Below are 21,197 nucleotides of genomic sequence, written 5' to 3' on the forward strand. Positions count from 1 at the left end.
ACACAAGGGTGGGGGTGGGGGGGGGGGGGCTGCTCTTGGCCTTGTGCAGGGGGCGCGGCGGGGTGGGACTCCCTCTCAAGTCCTTCTCTCCCACCCTCCTCTGACAGCCTCCCTTTTCCTTTTCCTCTCCCCTCTTCTTACATGTCTCCCTCCCATAACCAGACTGTGTTGGGGGGAGGGGCGGGAATCCATAATGCTTTTTGTTTGAAAAAGAATTTGTGTGGGAGAGGAGGGTGGGCATAAATTCTGAGGAAGGCTAAGAAAAGAGTAGGAAGGACATTGGATTAACCTTGAATCCTTGAGCAGGCTCCTGAGTTCCTGCTGAGTCCTTTCGATTCCTGATCTTTAAAAAGGGGGTCATCATCGCTGTCTTATGCCTCTTGCTGGACTGGGGAGTAGGTAGACTATGCCCCATTTTGACTCAAGCATGTGCTGGTTTTTCAGCGACCCATCTGGGGAAACATATGTAAACGCATGTTTACCTGTGTGTATGCACACACCCCTGACTTGACATACACAGTCAACTCTGTATTTTTGTCTTTTTTTTTTTTTTTTCTGTACTCCAAATTTGTATTTAAATTCCAGCGAGTGAGGGGCACCTGGGTGGCTCAGTCGGTTAAGCGTCTGACTTCAGCTCAGGTCATGATCTTGCTGCTCGTGAGTTCGAGCCCCCCCCCCCCCCCCCCCCCCCCCCCCCCGTCGGGCTCTGTGCTGACAGCTCGGAGCCTGGAGCCTGCTTCCGATCCGATTCTGTGGCTCCTTCTCTCTCTGCCCCTCCCCCACTTGTCTCTCAAAAATGAATAAATGTAAAAAAAATTAAAATTCCAGCTAGTTAACATACAGTGTAGCACTAGGTTCAGGTGTGGACTCTAGTGATTCGTCACTTATGGACAACACCAGGCGCTCATCACGACAAGTGCCCTCCTCAATCCCCATCACCTATTTCACCCATCCCCCTGCCCACCTCCCCTCCAGTAACCATCAGTTTGCTTCTTGTAGTTACCAGTCTGTTTCTTGGTTTGCTTCTCCTCCCCCCTCCCCCACCACGCTCATTTGTTTTGTTTCAGCATTTTGTCTCTTAGAAATTTAAAACCACCACATATAATAATTACTAGTGACCACTTATTAACCGCTTGCTCTGTGCCAGCCCCAGTCTAGGCTCTGTAAAAATTCTCTATGGGAAGGTATTGTTAGCCCCACTTTACAGATGAGAAAACCAAGACGCCAGGTTAAGACGATCCCCCAAGGCCATGGATCTAGTAAGTGTTAGAGCTGGAACTTGAAATAGGCCTGAGTTCTGAGTCTTTAGTCTCAATCATTATGCGGCTCCTAAGAATCTGGGCTTTTCCATAGCCAGACATTTTTGGACTCAGAGGGAGGATATTTCCAAATACCATTTTTCCCCGGTCTGACTCCCACCTTCCAGTCCCAGTGTGGCTCTGGTTCAAAGTGATCTAATGCTTGAAATGAAAAAGGCTTTGGGAGTGTGCCTTGACTTTCATCTCTGTGAAGACCTAGGATGTTTCTCCAGCCCCCTTCCCACCACCCAGGGGAGAGAGAACCTTAGCCAAAGCTTCAGGCTCCGGACAGGGGCCCCGGGGGCTCTGACTGGGTGATGGCCTTACCACACCAGAAGGTGGCTGCATGCTGATGGGATGCGGTTGTCTCTCTCTCTTCTCCATATTGCATTGCAAAAGCACCGTGTCCCCTGTACCTTCTCCTTGACCTGCCCCTTCCTTCTTGTCATGGTGCCCTCTTCTTCTTATTATACAGAATTCTAGAAAGGTTTGCTACATGTCCAGCTTCTGTGCCAGGCAGGAAAACCCTTTCTCCATCTTTCCCAGTTCAAAAAGTGAGCTGGCAATGGCTGAAAGGTAGGAGTAAAAGCTTGGGCTCTAGAGCCATGGGTTCAAGTCTTAACTCTGCCACTTTGCTGTGTACCTTGACCTCTCAGGGTCTTCAGTTTCCTCCTCCTTTTTTTTTTTTTTTTTTTAATATTAGAGAGGGAGAGAGAGAGAGGGCGTATGAGTGGGGGAGAGGGGCAGAGAGAGAGAGAATCTTAGGTAGTGGAGCCCCACACAGAGCTTGATCCCACAACCCTGGGATCACGAACTGAGCTGAAACCAAGTCAGATGCTCAATTGACTGAGCCACCCAGGTGCCCTTTTTTTGTTAAAAGAAGGGGCCCAATAATGCCTATGCTTTTAAGGCTGTTGCTGGTATTAAATGCACATAAAGAATTTGGGACAGTCCTGGGGCACCTGGGTGGCTTAGTCAGCCGAGCGTCGGCTTCGGCTCAGGTCACGATCTCGCGGTCTGTGAGTTCGAGCCCCGCGTCGGGCCCCGTGCTGACAGCTGGGAGCCTGGAACCTGCTTCGGATTCTGTGTCCCCTTCTCTCTCTGCCCCTCCCCCACTCATGCTCTGTCTCTCTCTCTCTCTCTCTGTCTCAGAAATACATTTTAAAAAATTTAAAAAAATGAAAAAAAAAAAAAAGAATTGGGGACAATTGAGCCCAAAGGTATATCAGGAGCTGGTGACCTGCTAAGTGCTCAGCAGCGCTCATTTTTTACCCCATGTCAGACACTTCACAAAGTGCTTTACACACACGAGTCTCATTTAAATCACACTGCAACCCAATGAAATAGATGTCATTGTTATCTCCCTTTTACAGATGAGGAAACCGAGGCTCATGAAAGTTAGGGTCACACAGCAAGTAAGCGAGAGAGCTGGGATGCAACCGGGACTGCCTGACCTCAAAGCTCATGCCTTTAACCCCCTCATTGCACTGTCCCTCAAAGACCTCCTCGTGAAAAAAAGTCCCAAATGGCTTCCTCATCCCCCTTCTGGGGCTTCCTAAGGGAAACCCTGCAGTCCGACTGTGGCTGCCGTCGGCTCATGTCTCGTGAGGAGAGGTGGGAGCAGTGTGGTGCCGGTGACCTTGCGATGAGCCGGACCCTATGATTGCCAGGGTCCCCTCCGGCATTAATGCTACTTGTAAGGGGCTTGGAGTAGGGGTGGGGGGAGTCTGTCAGAGTCAAGATGTGATTTGAAAGATCTTCAGGGATGAGAACAGACAGAGCAAAAATAAACTTTTGCATTAATCCATTATCCTAATGATCGTCCTAAAGATAAGCTTGATCAGATATGAGCGTTGCTGAGATTGATTTGCCTAAAATAAGAATCTCATTTGCATTTTCCCGATTTTTTTCCCTACTTCATTTAGCCACATCAAGACAGCTGCAGCTCTTACCAAGGACAGGCATTTGAAATAGATGGATATCGCCTACATATATTTATGGGGCACAGGATCCTTCCCACCCACTGTGTGTGTTGTAATCTCTCTGACAGAGGAGAGGAGGAAAATTTAGGGAGCTTCAAAGTGATGGCTTTGGCTTGCTAACGGAAGGTCAGCATTTTCAACTTACCTTTGATCACATTTTTAACTTATGTAGAAGATACATATCTGTGGACCAAAGAGTATGCGTGGGTAAAGTGGATTGGAGAAGATCCTAATAGTCTCAGGTCTGAGTTAGAAGATTAATTTCACATATATCTTTGCCTTAACTATTCATGTCAAACCTGAGGGCAGGCATTTTTATTCCCATGTTGCAGATGAGAAAACTGAGGCCCAGGGGGTTAAGGTATATGAGCTAGGGGGCACCTGGCTGGTTCAGTCAGAAGAACATGGGACTCTTGACCTCGGGGTCATGAGTTTGAGCCTCACATTGAGTGTGGAGATTACTTAAATAAATAAAAACTTAAAAAAAAAAGGTATATCAGGTGCCTGGGTGGCTCAGTCGGTTGAGTGTCCAACTTTGGCTCAGGTCACGATCCCGTGCTCTGTGAGTTCGAGCCCCGCGTCGGGCTCTGTGCTGACAGCTCAGAGCCTGGAGCCTGCTTTGGATTCTGTGTCTCCCTCTCTCTCTGCCCCTCCCCTGCTCATGCTCTCTCTCTCTCTCTCTCTCTCTCTCTCTCTTTCTCAAAATAAATAAGAACATTTAAAAAAAAATTTAAAGGTATATAATTTAGGCTCTATGTTTTGTCAGTAAAGACCCCTCAACTCCCAACCCTGAGTCCCATACTTCACGACTTCCAGGCCAGGGTTCTCTGCTGTTGGAGCTAGATGTCTGTGAGCAGCTCTGGGAGGGACCACTTCTCTCAGAGAGTAAGATTTGGTCCTGGTCTTATAGACGAGACTGTACCTTCCATCATTTGACCTTCAGTGACCCTTTGGAGGAGAGACAAGGCCAGTACTAACGATGAGCACCTGTACATGCTTCCTGGCAGAGCTGACCGTGGATAATAAAGACCCACGAGGCCATAGCATCGAAGCTTCAGAGAGATCCCCACGATCCCATTCCCGTTTTCAGCTGGGGAACCAGTCTTCTCTACAGCCAGACCCTCTTGAACTTGATTGGGTGATTAACGTTTGGATTGGAAAGTACACGGACTGTGGAATCCAATAGCCGTGAGTGGAGTCCTGATCTTGCCATTTATATCAGCTGGTGTTCATAAGGGTGCTCTCCATGCAGAATTTAATTTATTACATTATTTAATTTAGTACATTATTCCACTGAATCCCACAACACGGCCACAAGGAAGATTCTGATGTTGTCGTCCCCATCCCATACATAGGAAAACGGATTCACAGAGGTAGAGGCTAAATAACTTACCCAAGCTAGACAGGTAATTCCGATTCCAAATCTTATATATTTAAAGAAACCCTTTAACTTAAAAGCATGGGTAATGCATTCCTTGACTCAAAATTCAGGAGATCTGCAGGGGCACCTGGCTGGCTTAGTGAGGAGAGCACGCGACTCTGGATCTCAGGGTCGTGAGTGAGTTCGAGCTCCCACGCTGGGGGGAGAACTTAAATAAATAAATAAATAAATAAATAAATAAATAAATAAATATCGTTTTACATTAACATAAATTCAAAAGATGCAAACAAAAGAAGACTGAAAAGCCTCCTTCCTGCCCTGTCCCCCAGCCAGTGAATCCACCTTCCTGGAGGCAACTGATTTTACCAGCGGTATGTTTTCTTCCAGGGACTTGTTACATACACACAAGCGAAGAGGCAAGTCTATTGTTTCTGGTCTTTTTTTTGGGGGGGGGGGCGGGGAGTTGGGGGGTGGGGCCCATACATATTTTTTAAAGAGCTATTGTTAAATTTCTATATATAGACGACAGTACAGTATTGATTTTCGTATTTTTTATACAAGAGTAGTATTTTTAGTTAAACATGCTATATTCTTTCAAGTTTCCTGCCTTTGCTCTTGCTTTCCCCTCAATACAAAATGTGTGACTTCTCACACTTCTCCTCTGGCAAGCTGCTTTTCGGGCACAGACGTCATTTCCTCTTGAGAAATCCTCCTCAACTACCCCCTCTCCCCACTTACAGTTATTCACTTCCTTCTTTGTAGCCTCACATTTTTCAGACTATACTATAATTACTTTTAAGCTAAATTTATTCCCAAATAGTTTGATAGGTCTGAAGAAGACATTCATTCATTCATTCATTCATTCAATAAATACACATCTGTATATATATAATTTTGTAATATGTAATATTATGTATGTAATATTTAAAATATATGTAATGTGGGGCGCCTGGATGGCGCAGTCGGTTAAGCGTCCGACTTCAGCCAGGTCACGATCTCACGGTCCGTGAGTTCGAGCCCCGCGTCAGGCTCTGGGCTGATGGCTCGGAGCCTGGAGCCTGCTTCCGAGTCTGTGTCTCCCTCTCTCTCTGCCCCTCCCCCGTTCATGCTCTGTCTCTCTCTGTCCCAAAAATAAAAAATAAAAAAAAAAAATAAATAAAAAAAAATAAAAAAATAAAAAAATAAAATAAAATATATGTAATGTTTAAAATATGTAAAATAGATGTAATTTTTTGTGAAGGTCTGCTCTTTTTAAGTGACAACATATTAAATATACTACTACTCTGGTTCTTACTCTTTAAAAACTTTTTTTATAGAAAAAAAATCACACATATACAAAAGTAGAGACAATAGTGTGAACTCCCACAGAGCCATCAGCCCCCTTGAACAGTTATCAGACGTGGCCAGTCTGTTTTATTGACACCCCCAGCCCTACCCCCTACCCTTGATTATTAAAAAAATTTTTTTTAACGTTTTATTTCTTTTTTGAGACATAGAGAGAGACAGAGCGTGAGTAGGGGAGGGGCAGAGAGAGAGACATAGAATCCCAAGCAGGCTCCAGGCTCTGAGCTGTGTGCACGCAGTCCAGTGCGGGGCTCGAACCCGTGAACTGTGAGATCATGACCTGAGACAAAGTCGTATGCTCAACTGACTGAGCCACCCAGGCACCCTTACCCTTTATTATTTTAAAGCCAATCCCAGACATCCTATAATTTCATCTGTAGATAATTCAGCGTATATCACTAAAAGAAAATGACTTCATGGGGCACCTGGGTAGCACAGTCAGTTAAGTCTTTGAGTCTTGATTTCAGCTCAGGTCATGATCTCACAGTTCATGGGATCAAGCCCCAGGGGGGGCTCGGTGCTGACAGCACAGAGCCTGGTTAGGATTCTCCCTCTCTCTCTGCCCCTACCCTGTGTGCTCTCTCTCTCTCTTTCTCTCAAAATAAATAAATAGACATTTTTTAAAACAAAAGAAAAGAAAATGACTTTAAAAAACAAGCCCAGGAGTGCCTGGGTGGCTCTCAGTGGGTTAAGCATCTGACTTCAGCTCAGGTCATGATCTCCCGGTTCGAGCCCCACGTCAGGCTCTGTGCTGACAGCTCAGAGCCTGGAGCCTGCTTCGGATGCTGTGTCTCCCTCTCTCTCTCTCTGCTCCTCTCCTGCTCATACTCTTGTTTTTCTCTCTCAAAAATAAATAAGCATTAAAAAAAATAGCCACAATATCTATCACATGTAAAAAAATATATCAAAAACTATCCAGTCAGCATTCAGATTTCCCCCGTGGTCTCTCTCTTTCTCCCTCTCTCCCTTTTTTTTTTTTCAACGTTTATTTATTTTTGGGGGGACAGAGAGAGACAGAGCATGAACGGGGGAGGGGCAGAGAGAGAGGGAGACACAGAATCGGAAACAGGCTCCAGGCTCCGAGCCATCAGCCCAGAGCCCGACGCGGGGCTCGAACTCACGGACCGCGAGATCGTGACCTGGCTGAAGTCGGACGCTTAACCGACTGCGCCACCCAGGCGCCCCTCTCTCCCTTTTTTGATAGAGGCTGCTTTGTTCAAATCAAGAGTCAAGCAAGGTCTACACCTTGCATTTGGTTGACCCCTCATTTTTTATCACCTAACAATACTCTTGGAGATCATTTTATACCAGAATAGAAAGAACTACCTCTCTCTCTCTCTTTTTTTTTTTTTTTCCCCATGGCAGAGTATTCTTTGTATGGCTGTGCTATAATTCATTTACTCGGTCTCCTGTTGGGGGACATTTGGGTCCTTCCAGACCTTTTGCTAGTACCAACAATGCTTCCTGGGGTAACTTCGCTAAGCACGTCGCTTTGCACACGTGGGAGTGTGCTCGCGAGATCAATTCTTGGAAGTAGAATTTCTGCGTGAAAGGATGTGTGTGTTTGAAGTTTCAAAAATCGTTGCTGGACTGACCGTCCCAGAGGTGGTACCGAGCAATCAACACTTCTGTCAGCCACGCTTTCCCTATCCCCTCCTCAGAAGCACCCTCTCAGACCTCCGACTATGTGATTCCCTTTCCCTGCAACGTCCTGTCTCACCTTGCCCATCTGGTGAACCCCTGTTCTTTAAGGCTCAGCTTGCAGCCCCACCCGACCCGGATTTGGGGTTGGTGCTCTCTCAGCGCTCCCAGAGACCCCTTTCTGTAGCACACGCCACACCTCACGCTCGGTCTCCTTTCTTGACTCGTCTCTCTCCTCTACTGGTCGGTGAGGTCCTTAAGGGTGTAGCCTGAGGCACTTGATAGGTGGTCTATACAAACTGGTCCATGATCTCGGGGTCTCGTCCAATGGGAGTTCAGAGATTTCTGCTGTTTCCTTGGGCGGCGTGAACCCAGAGTCACGCGTGTATCACCCGCTTCTGTCACCCACTGGTGCCCGAGTAGTGGAGCCCAGAAAACTCCCAAGCTCCATGTTGCCCAGCCCCAGAAGCCTGCAGCAGATGCCACCATATCACTGAGGCTGGGAGGTCTGATTATCCTAGACCCACAAACTGTTTACGGATTCTAGCGTTTCCAATTGCTTTCTATTTAATCTGGGCTGGAAGACCTTGATTTTTGTTGTTGTGAAATCTAGGCTCTCTTCCCACCCCGCAAATGAAACTGTCATCCTCCAAATTATGATTATCTGGATGGGCAGGAGCAGCATTAGGCCCCGGAAGAGCAAGTGAGGCGGGGCAGGTGGGAGTAATCCCAAGTGCCCGAGGTGGGGGAGGGCCCAGCAGATGGCTCCCCAGGCAAGCCTTGAAAGCCAGGATTAAAAAGTAATTTTCAGCATGCTGAAAATGGGACTGCAGATTTGGGTCACCACAATTAACTCTCTCCCGGCCGTAGGCCAGAGCCTCGGAGTCAAAAGGAGGTGCCCTGCCTAGGACAGATGCTAGGGGACGACCCCCTGATTCCGCCTCCCTGGGCTTCATGGAGAACATATTCTGGGCCTCTTCTGGAGGAGGGAGCCTTCCTAGAGACAAGGTTTCTACTTACCCTGGAAATGTGGGCTCTTGTGAGAGGGAAGTTTTCCAAGTCTGCGGGAAGCTTTGTGGCTGGAGCGATTGAGTTTTTATCAGAGGTCCAAACTGGCGCCTCAGCCTGTTATCAAAAATACCTCATGGGTGCCTGGGTGGCTCAGTGGATTAAGCACCCGACATCGGCTCAGGTCCTGATCTCGTGGTTCGTGAGTTCGAGCCCCATGAGGGGCTCTCTGCTCTCCTCATGGAACCTGCTTTGGATCCTCTGTCTCCCTTTCTCACAGCCCCTCCCCTGCTCATTCTCTCTCCCTCTCTTTCTCTCTCTCAAAGATAAATATATAAACTTAAAAAAAAAAAACACCTCAGGTATTTGCCCCACAGAAGATGAAGTATGACCTTGCCGATTCCTTTCTGTGCTAGAGTTACCTGCTCCCCTGAACAGGATCTGTCAATAACTGTCCCTGTTACCTGCCTCACCCCCGACAATAATTCCTTTACCTTAAAAGCCAATGCATTAAATTCTTTTCCTCGAGGAATCATATCCACCCCCCTCCCCACACTCTTGGATCGTGGAATTGCAATCAATGGGGTTTCCCTTTTCTCTTTGTTTCCCAGAAAACTCAGAGCCAAATTCAAAAACGAATCCCTTGGTCTCCATGGACGCATTTTATTTTTCCACTTTTCTTGGGATTCTCTTCTAATTGCCATATTCTGTGGGTTCTGATTTTGCTTTTCTCTCTCTATTGCACTATATTGCTGGATGTATACCCTGTATGTTATATCAAATCCTTTGTGCGACTAGAATGTAAGTAATTGGGGCGCCTGGGTGGCGCAGTCGGTTAAGCGTCCGGCTTCAGCCAGGTCACGATCTCGCGGTCCGTGAGTTCGAGCCCCGCGTCAGGCTCTGGGCTGATGGCTCAGAGCCTGGAGCCTGCTTCCGATTCTGTGTCTCCCTCTCTCTCTGCCCCTCCCCCATTCGTGCTCTGTCGTCTCTCTCTGTCCCAAAAATAAATAAACGTTAAAAAAAAAAATTTAGAATGTAAGTAATTAAATGCAGAAATAATCCACATTTTCATTCATTAGTGCAACTTAAAAAATTTTTTTTAATGTTTATATTTGAGAGAGAGAGAGAGAGAGAGAGAGAGAGAGAAAATGAGTGGGGGAGGAGCAGAGAGAGAGAGGGAAACACAGAATCCGAAGCAGGCTCCAGGCTCTGAGCTGTCAGCACAGAGCCCTGTGCGGGGCTGGAACCCACAAACCGTTTAAGAGCCCAAGTCGGAATCTTAACCAACTGAGCCACCCTGGCCCCCCTAGTACAACTTCTAGATAGGTACCAGTTAGATGCTTAATACACTAGTAGGTGAGTGGCTGACACAAATAAAATACATTTAAGCATTTAGCACATATTATATACCAGGTACTATGCCTACGACCCTTGATGTCATCTATTTTAATTTACGTCTAGCAACAATCTTATGACATAAATAATTAAGTGAGTTGGAATACAGAAAGCCCTTAGCCCAGTGCCTGGTACATTAAGTACTAAATAAGCGGTAGCTATTCTTATTAGCTATCATTATTCTCATTTTTTTTCAATATATGAACTTTATTGTCAAATTGGTTTCCATACTCATTATTCTCATTTTAAAAGAGGAAACTGTAGTTCTGCAAAGTTAAATTACATTGTTGTGAGAGTTTGATGAAAATAATGAACCAGGGGCCTGGCAGACAGTAGGCAGAACAAGCATTTGAGGTCTTTTTTTTGGCTCTCCAGGACCCACTGGCTTTCAGTAACAGTCCGTCTCTTTCTCTTTGGGAAACTCTACTGCCTACGGCGTTTACGGTTCCTGAGCTCTGGGCCAGGCTTCCTCCCCTACTCCGGAGGAGCATGTGACCCCAGCATGGCCAATCAGTGCTCTGAATTTACCTCATCACAGTCATTGGCTCGGAGGTACGGCATGTGACTCAGATCGGTCCAATCCGAGAGACTCGATGCTTGGCGGCATCGTTGAGAGGAAACGTAGCCTCCTTTCTGCTTAGCCTGAGCCCGACCGTGCGTGTATGACTGGGGTTTGGGCAATAATTTTCCGACTCTGAGTCAACAGCCTATTTGATAATGGAGACAACAAGAGAATGTGGACTCGGGGGGTGGAGAGAGTGAATATGGATCCTGAAGATGTCATTGCCCTAGGTCAAGCCACATCTGAAGCCAATAAGATCCTGTTCCGGGATAGCCGGGAAATTATCTTTTTTGCTTAACCCAGTTTGAGTTGGGACTCAACCACTTACAACTAAAAAGATCCTTCGCTTACACAGGCCTTCAATACGTTTTTGTTCCTTCACTTTTTCCATTTAATGGACTTGCCCAAGGTCACAGCCAGTAAGTGGCAACAGCGATATTTGCACCCAGTTCTGACCCCAAAGCCCATGTAGATCGTGTCCCCTGCCTCTAAGAACTTGCATTGTACTGGGGGTGCCAGACCCACACAAATGAATCCAGGTGGATGATAAGCCAAGGTGGGGACTGCTTGGCCATTGTGCAAAAGCTGTGGGCATAGCGTTTCTGGACCACCCTCCCCCTGCACTCTCCTGCCCGGCATCTGTAACCGGTCTGGGAGAAGCACAAATGCTGATTCACAGACATGCCAGCTGGCTCTGTGTGTTTCTATGCAAGGAGCTGATGCTTCCCCTGCGTAGTTAGAGAATTCTTGCCTAGAGCAGAGCCTGGATGAAACAGAGACACAGCCACAGCATTGGCTTCTGACTCACCATGTGACTCCTTTGGTTGAGTCATCTCTCTCCTGAGATGGGCTTTCTCATCTGCAAAATGAAGCTCAACAAATGAGGTACAAATGAGATCTCTTAGGTCCTGAAACTGGAAGGGTTGCTGCCGGGTAGTCCCACCTGCATAATTACAGGACTCGGCCTCCCTTCTCTAGCAAATCTGGGAGTCCTTGAGGGTGTCTGTGAATGAGTCCATCCAGTCTTACGTCACCTCCACAGCTCTGGAAAGACCCTCTGCTCCCAGCGGAGCTCAAGGCCTCCTGTTGCACAGCAGCCCCCCGCTGCCCAGAGTGCCATCTGTGTGTGGCACTGCCTGTCCCTGGACTGCCCCCTTTTAGCATGCTGCCTCACCGCCCCAGACCTCTGTTGAGAAAGGGAGCTCCCTTTCCCAGTCCTGTTCTTGTGGAAAGACTCTCCAGGGAGTTGCCCGCTACGCATGTCAGGGTAAGCTCCTAGGAAGAACAACAACAGCTATTGGAAGGCTGGGCGTGATCCTGGTCCTACAAGTTTTGTTACTTTTAGGGCATCTCCCTCTTAAGGGAAGGGCACCAAGCTATGCATAGGAGGATGAAAGGGCCAGTGTCCCCACTCAAGGACAATTTCAACAAGTATGAAAGATACTATTGTTACAGGCAGCACATGCAAAAGAAATAAGCCCGGCGAAACAATTCTGTAAGCGAGCTGCTCACCCGGTTTTGCTTACTCTGGGCAACAGAATCATAACCCTAATGCTCAGCGAGGGCTGTCTCCCCTTCAGGACACAACAATGATTAAAAGATGGTGCTGGTGTTTGAAAACCAGCTCTCCAGAAAAAAAAAAAAAAAATATATATATATGTATTATAGACTTGATATAATTTATATGTGAGCTTATTGTAACATCTTATAAATGTTATAGACAGAAAGGGAATGGAGCACACAATTTCCAAAGAGAAGATATGCGAAACATTATTGCAAATTCCATATAGGCAATTGATTTTCAAGATGCTTGACCTTTGTGGAACTCTTGTGTCCACAGTGAAACTATGGCTGCAATTCAGGCATGATTTGACAAAATCAGACTATGAATAAATGCTTGATTACTATCCTATTCAGCAAAGAAGGCGTTCAGGTCGCTAGGTGGGTGAGTACAATTCCAATGTGAGTATTGGTTGGTATTTTCATTTCTGTTAAGGAGTAAGACAGAAGAGAAACAACAAAGATGTCTCTCGGACCTTCATTTGTTCACTAATGACATAGTGACTTCTTGAATATTAATACCTGATGAATTTTTAAAAAATTGTAATGTTTTATTTAATCATTACTGTTATTTTTTTGAGAGACAGAGCGAGACAGAGCATGAGCAGGGGAGGGCCAGGGGGAGGGACACAGAATCTGAAGCAGGCTCCAGGCTCCGAGCTGTCAGCACAGAGCCTGATGTGGAACTTGAACTCACAAACCAGGAGATCATGACCTGAGCTGAAGTCGAACGCTTAACTGACTGAGCCACCCAGGCACCCCGTTACCCGATGAGTTTTTGAGGACAGTGGCTTTTCCCTAAGTGATATTATTAGCCATGTGGGTGAGGAAGTGAGTCTGGGCAGCTGTGGATCTTCTAGGCCAGGGCTTCTCAAAGTGTGGTCCCTGGACCAGCAGCATCAGCATAACCTCAAACATTTTGGAAATGCAAATTTTGGGGTCCCTTGCCAACCTATTGAATTAGAAACTGTGGAGACAGGGCCCTGAAATCTCTTTTGGATGTTGCTAATGCATATTCAAGGTGTTTCCGACATGCCCTCAAGTTTGATCTTCTTTTCTAAGGACTAATAGTTTGAGTAGCACTGCTTTTTTGTGTGTCCCACATTGTTCTCAACCCGTGGCTGTGGGTCATGGACTGTCGCATTTTTTTTTTTTTGAGAGAGAGAGGGCAAAAGTGAGCAAGGAGCAGAGAGAGAAAGAGAGAGAGAAGTGGGGTTCACCCAAAGTGGGGTTCGAGCTCACCTGATGTGTGGCTCAAACTCACGAACTGTGAGATCGTGCCCTGAGCTGAAGTCAGATGCTTAATGACTGAGCCACCCAGGCGCCCCTGGACAGTCAGCTTTTAAATTCGGTATCCTTGGGGTGTCTGGGTGTCTCAGTCGGTTGAGCTCCTGACTCTTGATTTTGGCTCAGGTCATGATTCCAGGGTTGTGGGATCGAGCCCCGCATCAGGTTCCACACTAAGCATGGAGCCTGCTTGAGATTCTTTCTTTCTCTCTCTCTCCCTCTGCCCCTCTACCCCACTTGCTTGCTCTCTCTCTCTAAAATATAAAATGGAAAAAAAATTCAGTATCCTTGTTAGTACTTTCAGGTGTGCTCAAGGTGCAGCGGTTAGGAAAAGATCGTGGGTTTGAATTTTGTCCTGATGAACGCAGGTAGTTGCTGAGGGGTTTTAGGCAGAGCAGTGACATGATCTCTTTTGTTTTTCTCAAAGATCGTTCTGGCCATCGTGTGGAGCATAGAGAGAAGGGAGCCAGCCTGGAGGCAGGGAGACCATGTCAGGGCCTGTTGTTAAACCAAGGAAGAGGTGATGCTCTGAACAAGGGCGGTGGTGGTGGCTGGAGAAGAAAGAACAGCCCTGACAGAACTGAGGAGACTGGGTGGATCTGGCATGGGGCTAGTGGTGAGGGAAATGGGTGAGTCCCCGATGACCACCATGTTTGTGACTTGAGCCAGTGGCGGATGGTGGAGCCATTCATTGAATAGGAAGCAAGAGGAAATGCAGTTGGTGGCAAGGAGAGGTCAGAGTAGACAAGATCATAGGTTCGGAATTAGATTGTGATATGATCTGGGGTCCTTTGGGTCTTGGCATTCCCATTCCCTGTATTTCCCCTGAAAGCTCAGAGCCTCCACAGGTTTTCCAACGAGAACCATGAGGCTTGGTCTGAGGGCTGTGGGATCTCCGTGGAAATAGGTAGACGTGGTGGAGAAGGGATGACACCCAGCGATGCGATTTTTGGTCCGCGGCTCCGAAGACTCACCGAAACAATAAAACCACTAATTCTGTCTCCTAGTATACCAGGAAATGGAAGCTTTGCAGGAAAACCAAGTTGTATTATAATTATAGGCTTTTAAATAAGTATCACGGGTGATATTTAGCACCAAACAATGAAGTGGTGAGGACCTTATTGTTTTTTGTCCTGTTCACAGAGTGAAATCAGACTCAGCAGAATTCAGGGGCTTTTAAATAGATTTGGAAAGTGACTCTGCGCCAAGGTGCCTGCCACTTTACAAAGTAAATTATCAAGGCAATAAGAGGCTAGAACTTCAGCCTGGGGAAATGGTTAATTGCTTTGCCCTCTAGTTATTGTTTTGGTCCTATGCCTGCTGTAGAGTGTAGCATTCCAAGAGAAGAGCTATAAATTTCATGGGGGGGGGGGGGGATCCATGCGGGGTGGGGGAGGCGGGAAAGGCAAGCAGTTTATTGATGCCAAAGTTAATTATCAATCATGGGAAATAGGGACCTTTGATTTCTTATTTTTTGTTAATTTTTTTAATGTTTATTTTTGAGAGAGAGAGAGAGAGAGAGGTTGAGAGAGACAAAGCGTGAGCAGGGGAGGGGCAGAGAGAGACAGAGACACAGAATCTGAAGCAGGCTCCAGGCTCTGAGCTGTTAGCACAGAGCCTGACACGGGGCTTGAATTCACAAACCATGGGATCATGACCTGAGCTGAAGTCGGATGCTTAACTGAGCCACCCAGGAGCCCCTATTTTTTTCTTAAATATCTTATTTCTTTTTGGGAGAGAACGCACGCCAGTGGGGAAGGGGCGGAGAGAGAGGGGGGCAGAGGATCCGAAATGGGCTCTGCGCTGAGAGCAGTGAGCCTGATGTAGGGCTCGAACTCACAGAACCCACGAACCGTGTCCCCGCCACCCCACCCCCCCCCCCCCATCCTGGGACTCTTGCGGCCGTTGCTATTTCTTGATCTCTTGTCCTGGGCTTTGAGCTGCAGTACCAGTCATGCTGGCCCTGTCCTTACGAGCTGACAGGCAAAGGCTGGTAGCATTCACACGACTTTGGCTGCTGGGGGTGGAGGCGGCGGCTGCGGTGTTACCTGGTGGGTGGGGTGCTGGAGAGACAGGTGGGTTCTTTCACACGCTGGAAGTTTGTGAAGGCGTTTGGAGCTCGGGAGCTGTTTGTGTCTTCGTCCTGCAAGCTGGTGGATGGCTCTGCTCAAACACGGGCCGGTTCCCCAGCACACGGCTCTGCTCGAGTGCTCTGCCTCAGGGAGCACGTCCCTTGCAGCCCCGCTTGTCACCCGGGCTTCCTCTCCCGCGTGTCCTCTCTGGGAGCGAGGCGTGAGGACTGCCGGGGCCGTTTGGACCGGGCTGGCACCAGGAGTCGCAGGCAGGATGTGCCTGAAGGCCAGGGATCAAGTCAAGGGAGGTCAGCTGCGGGCTGGGCAGGCCGCTGGCTCCCGGGTCCAGGGGTCAGAGAGGCAGCCAGCGGGCCCTGCCAGTAGCGGGAGTGTGAGCTCAGCTCCACCGGCCCAGGCCACGCGCTGCTGGCCTTGTTGGCCCTGCCTGCGGAGTGGGTGGTTGTAGCTGGCAGGCTGGTGATGTGCAGACGAACCCGGTCTGATTCAGGCGAGGGTGGAGGCACCAGAACGGCATTTCCCAAAGACTGTGCCACGGAGCACTGAGTCCGTGGAACCTAAAAGGATGAGAGGGGGTTCTGGGATTCCATAAATGGAAGAAGTAACTCCGTCGTTACATAAAGGGAAACAGATCTCTTTCCTGAAAAACTTCTCAAGCTTACGATTTGCTAAGGAGCGTGGTAAACCCTAAGGCAGGGATTAGAGTATACAGTGTCTCTCAAACCCGTTGGACCGTGGAACGCTTCTTTGGTGTCGCGTCTCTTGGGGCGAGGGTTCCATGGAACAGACTTTGGAAAACATTGCTTATACTTCCCTTGCGTGCGGAGTCTGGGTGACCCGGCCGGGTGCTCAGATTCTGGTACCAGGAGGGTGGATTTTGAATCCAGCTATTGATGGGGCTACTCTAGATCTTTAACTTTGGTATTTCCTTTCTTTCTTTCTGGCTTTTTTTTTAGTTATTAAATTCTGTATTTATTTTATTTTATTTTTTTTTAGTTTTTTTTCAACGTTTATTTATTTTTGGGACAGAGAGAGACAGAGCATGAACGGGGGAGGGGCAGAGAGAGAGGGAGACACAGAATCGGAAACAGGCTCCAGGCTCTGAGCCATCAGCCCAGAGCCCGACGCGGGGCTCGAACTCCCGGACCGCGAGATCGTGACCTGGCTGAAGTCGGACGCTTAACCGACTGCGCCACCCAGGCACCCCTAAATTCTGTATTTAAAACATGATGTAAATTAAAAATTTTAACAATAACAGGGATGATTATATAATAAAACTCATATAGGTGTCCATTACAAGGTTTCAGCATCTTAAATTACTTTTTCCCATGTATTTTTTTATTAAAAGATGTCTTAACATTTTTATTTATTTTTGAGAGATAGAGAGAGACAGAGTGAGAGCAGGGGAGGGGCAGAGAGAGACGAGACACAGAATCCGAAGCAGGCTCCAGGCCCTGAGCTGCCAGCACAGAGCCCGACGTGGGGCTCGAACCCATCAACGGTGAGATCAGGACCTGAGCCCAAGTTGGACGCTTAACCGACTGAGCCGCCCAGAAGTCCCTTATCCCATTTGTTTTTAACTTTGGTATATCTTGCAATACCAGTCAATGAGTATATGTCACAGGGAGTCTAGGAACTCAGATTTCTCTCTCTCTCTCTCTCTCTCTCTCTCTGCCCCTCCTCTGCCATGTGCTCTCTCTCTCAAAACAAATTTTAAAACTTGAAAACAAGACTGAAAAATCGTAAGCTGCTTTGCTCGGAATCACACAAGCGACCTAAGGTCGTAAAGGAAGAGAAGTAGCCAAGAGATGCCTGTCTGCAGCAGTGTTGGGGGTAACTGTTGAGTAGCCGGGAAGGCAGAACTGGCGTGAAAACAAATCTGCGGGGAACATAAGGCCACATCTCAGGGAGCAACGCCGTGTGGTAGTAACGAAGTGGGTTCTAGGGTTGGAGAGACCTCATCCAAATCCTGGCTCAGCCGTTCATCGGGTGTGAAGTCCTGGCAAGTCTCTTAGCCATTCTGAGCCTCAGTTTCCGCATCAATAAAATGGGGTTAATAATAGTACCTACCCCCCCCCGCCCCCGGGGTATGTGTGAGGAATAAATGAGACAGCACCTGTCGATCGCTTAGCACGTGACCTGCCACAAATCGGGAGCTCAGTGAGTATCTTCTTAAAAAGTTCTGATCCAGGAACAAATACTTATCAGCTGACGGAAGGGACCAGGGAACGACTGTGCACAGCTATCTATACACCCTAGGCAGGTGGACATGGGCAGAATGACTAAGAAGATGGATGGAGTTACCCTGGCACATTCAGGACGGCGAAGCTGGAAAGAGGGCGAGAGGCATGATAGAGAATTAGCGTTCTGCTTCTGCCTCTAGGCCAACCTGGCTGCAACTTAGCTTTGCCATTACCAGTCAGGGTACCGATGGAAAAAAACCCACAAACACGCGCAGCAAACTCTAACTTGTGCCACTTAGAATCGAGAATCCCTTGATGTGCCGGAGAGGTTTTGCACCTGGGCTGGGGGCTGGGGGAGGGATCGCTGCCTCTGAAGCCTGGCCTCCACTCATCAAAGGGAAAGAAAAGGTCACTGGCATCTGGGGATGCCTGGAACCTAGTGAACTGAGCGGTGAGGTCACCGATTCACCCTCTGGCTGTAGAGACCCATCTCAGGAGGTGATTCATATCCTAATGGAGGGGAGGAGGGGGCAAGATAATGAGCAGCTGTTTCCCCTGCTCTCCCGGTAGGGCCCTGCCTCCAGGCCAGGGGCAGGCAATGGAAGGAAATGATCTGAGGGTTCAACATGAGGCCTGAATGGGGTGAAGCGGTTTGTGCCACATGAAGGGAAACAGAGGTGCGGCTGGCTTGGGAGTTATTAAGGTCGCACCTGGCCCATTTCAAAGAGCATCTTCCTTCACTGGCTTCCCGACCTGGTGCTCTGAGGGGTGATAGGTGAGGTGAGGGGGCTGCAGGGCTGTTTCGTCTGGTCTTTGGAAGGGCATGCCGCAGGCCCCGGAAAGGGTTCTTTCTGGATGTGGAGGATGTATGCTGAGGCAGTGTTTAAAGCAAACCAGAAATGGTATCGGTAGCCAACTTACTATGTTATAAGCCTTGCCACATGCTAACAACTCTCAGCCCTCACAACCCTCCGTGGTGAGTTGTCTCATTAGCCTCATCCTGCAAATGGGGAAACTGAGCCGAGGACAGGATGCGTAACTTGCTAGAGGCCATATTAGTATTAAGAACCAGGATTTGAACCCGGGCTGTAGGTGCTGGTGCTGTCCCAGCACCGTACTGACACGGAAGTCAGTGGCGGGTTAGGTGAACCACATGGGGAAGGCAGGGTATGGCTTGGTCTGAGCTCTGGGAGGCAGAGTTGTGGGAGGTGGTTGGCTCAGGAGCGAGTTCAGGCCAGAACCAAGTACCTAAAGTTCAACTGTCTTACAGACAGAGACCAAGAGCCTCAGAGGCGGCTCCGACTCATTTTACGGAGTATGGTCCTGGCGATTTCTGCCAGTTGCCCCAGCTCCATGCGTGATATTTGGGTGACGGAGATGAGGCCACCTCCTGGTCCTGCCACGGTCCCGTATGCGTCAGAGGATTCTGATTCCTGGGAAAGAGGAAAACAGCTTTAGACACAGGCTTGGCACGGCGTGCGATCCAGTTCCAAACCACAGTCACTGTGTGACTTTGGGTAAGTTATTTCACCTCTCTGAGCCTCGCTTCCCTCGTTTGTAAAGACAAGGGTAATAATATGTATCTCATAGGGGCGCCTGGGTGGCGCAGTCGGTTAAGCGTCCGACTTCAGCCAGGTCACGATCTCGCGGTCCGTGAGTTCGAGCCCCGCGTCCGGCTCTGGGCTGATGGCTCAGAGCCTGGAGCCTGTTTCCGATTCTGTGTCTCCCTCTCTCTCTGCCCCTCCCCCGTTCGTGCTCTGTCTCTCTCTGTCCCAAAAATAAATAAACGTTGAAAAAAAAATTAAAAAAAAATAATAATATGTATCTCATAGCATTATTAGGAGAATCAAATGAGATGACGTGTGTGCATTACACATGCTTGGGCACGGTGGGCGCTTGGTCAGTAGGTTCCTCTGCATGCTTGCTTTCTCCCTCTTTCCTGGAAAATGTGATTATCTGGGCTGAATAAAAAATGAGCATGGGAAAGGAAGTGCAGCCATAAGGGCCTGCGGCCGCCCTCAAAAGCCACGGCAGTGGAGGAAGTTATTTCTGATTCCAGCTGTGCTTGGAGAGGACAAGGGGGCACGGAAAAGCCTGCTGGCCCTGCCTGGCTGCTTCTCTGTGGTCGCAATCACCTTGACATTGGTTTTGCCCTGGGAACTGACCCCCGAGGCTGCACATTCAGGAGGATGGGGCCGAGGCGGGCCTGAAGGGACAACCGGGGACCCAGGCGGGAAGCTGGACCTTCAAGAGAGAGCTGAGACCCAAGGAGGTAGCCCCGAGGCCCTGGCCAGAAAGGCAGGACAGGGTGGTGACTTCTGCTTGGCAGGAACGCAAGCTTATCTCTTCACGGAGGCCTAGGTTCAGCTCACAGCCATTCCTTCCCTTCTCTTGCCCTTTCTGGGAAAAGCAAACCAGGCAGGTTGCCCATTGGATGTTCAACTTGCCCTCTGAGCCACCAGCAAAGAAAAAGACCAGAGAGAGAAGGCAAGTGGAGTGCATTCATTCATTCATTCGTTCATTCAACTAATATTTATTGAGCATCTCTTTCCACCTCGTGTGTCTTAGACCTTAGGCTACTGATGCAGACCTCACTTCGCAAACAGCACACTTGTTAGCAGTGAGACCTTATTCAAGTCACTTAACTTCTCTGGACATCAGTTTCTTCATCTGTATCGTGGGCAAGAAGTGACCTTCCTTGTATGTGGCACGCGCTAAGTGAATATTATTTCTCTTTCTTCCCCACTTTGTCCTCCTTTCCAAACTCTGCAAAGGGAGGATCAGAGGCTGCCAGCGCTAATGTGCATGTGATTTTGTATAAATGTGGGGTGTCTTTTCAGCTGGAGAGGTGGAAAGGCTGCCAGGGCCCCAGTGTTGTCTTCACTTGCTCCGCTCACCGGGCCTATTTCTGTTATCTATTGCTTCAAAATGAATCATCCCCGTAAGTCGTGGCTTAACACGAGAACAATCATTTTGTTATTATCTCTCCTGGTGCTGTAGATGAGCTGGACTTGATTATGTGGTTCTTGTTCGGGATCTCTTGGGCAGTTGCGGTCAGATGGTAGCTGGAGCTGGAGTCATTTCAAAGGCTTCCTCATTCACATGACTGGCATTGATCCTGGCTGTCAGCTAGCATGCCAGCGGGGGCCATCCCCCAACCACTTGCGTGTTGCGTCTCCACGTGGTCTGGGCTCCCTCACAGCATGGCAGCTGGGTTCCAGGAGTGGGAGTTCCAAGAGAACCGGGTGGAAGCAGAAATGTTACTTCTGCCCTGGTCACAGGCCAGCCTAGATTTGAGTGGAGGAAACTGAGAGCACATCTCTCGATGGGAGACTCATCAGCGTCACAGCATAAGGACACCTGGGATGAGAGACCTTGTTGCGGCCATCTTGGAAAATACAATCTACCACACTGCCCAACCAGGAAGAATTTCCAGAAGGAAGGCTGTGGCCTGACCACCAGGGGT

This window comes from Prionailurus bengalensis, chromosome E1 (genome assembly GCF_016509475.1).
Source record: "Prionailurus bengalensis isolate Pbe53 chromosome E1, Fcat_Pben_1.1_paternal_pri, whole genome shotgun sequence".
NCBI classification, from domain to species: domain Eukaryota; kingdom Metazoa; phylum Chordata; class Mammalia; order Carnivora; family Felidae; genus Prionailurus; species Prionailurus bengalensis.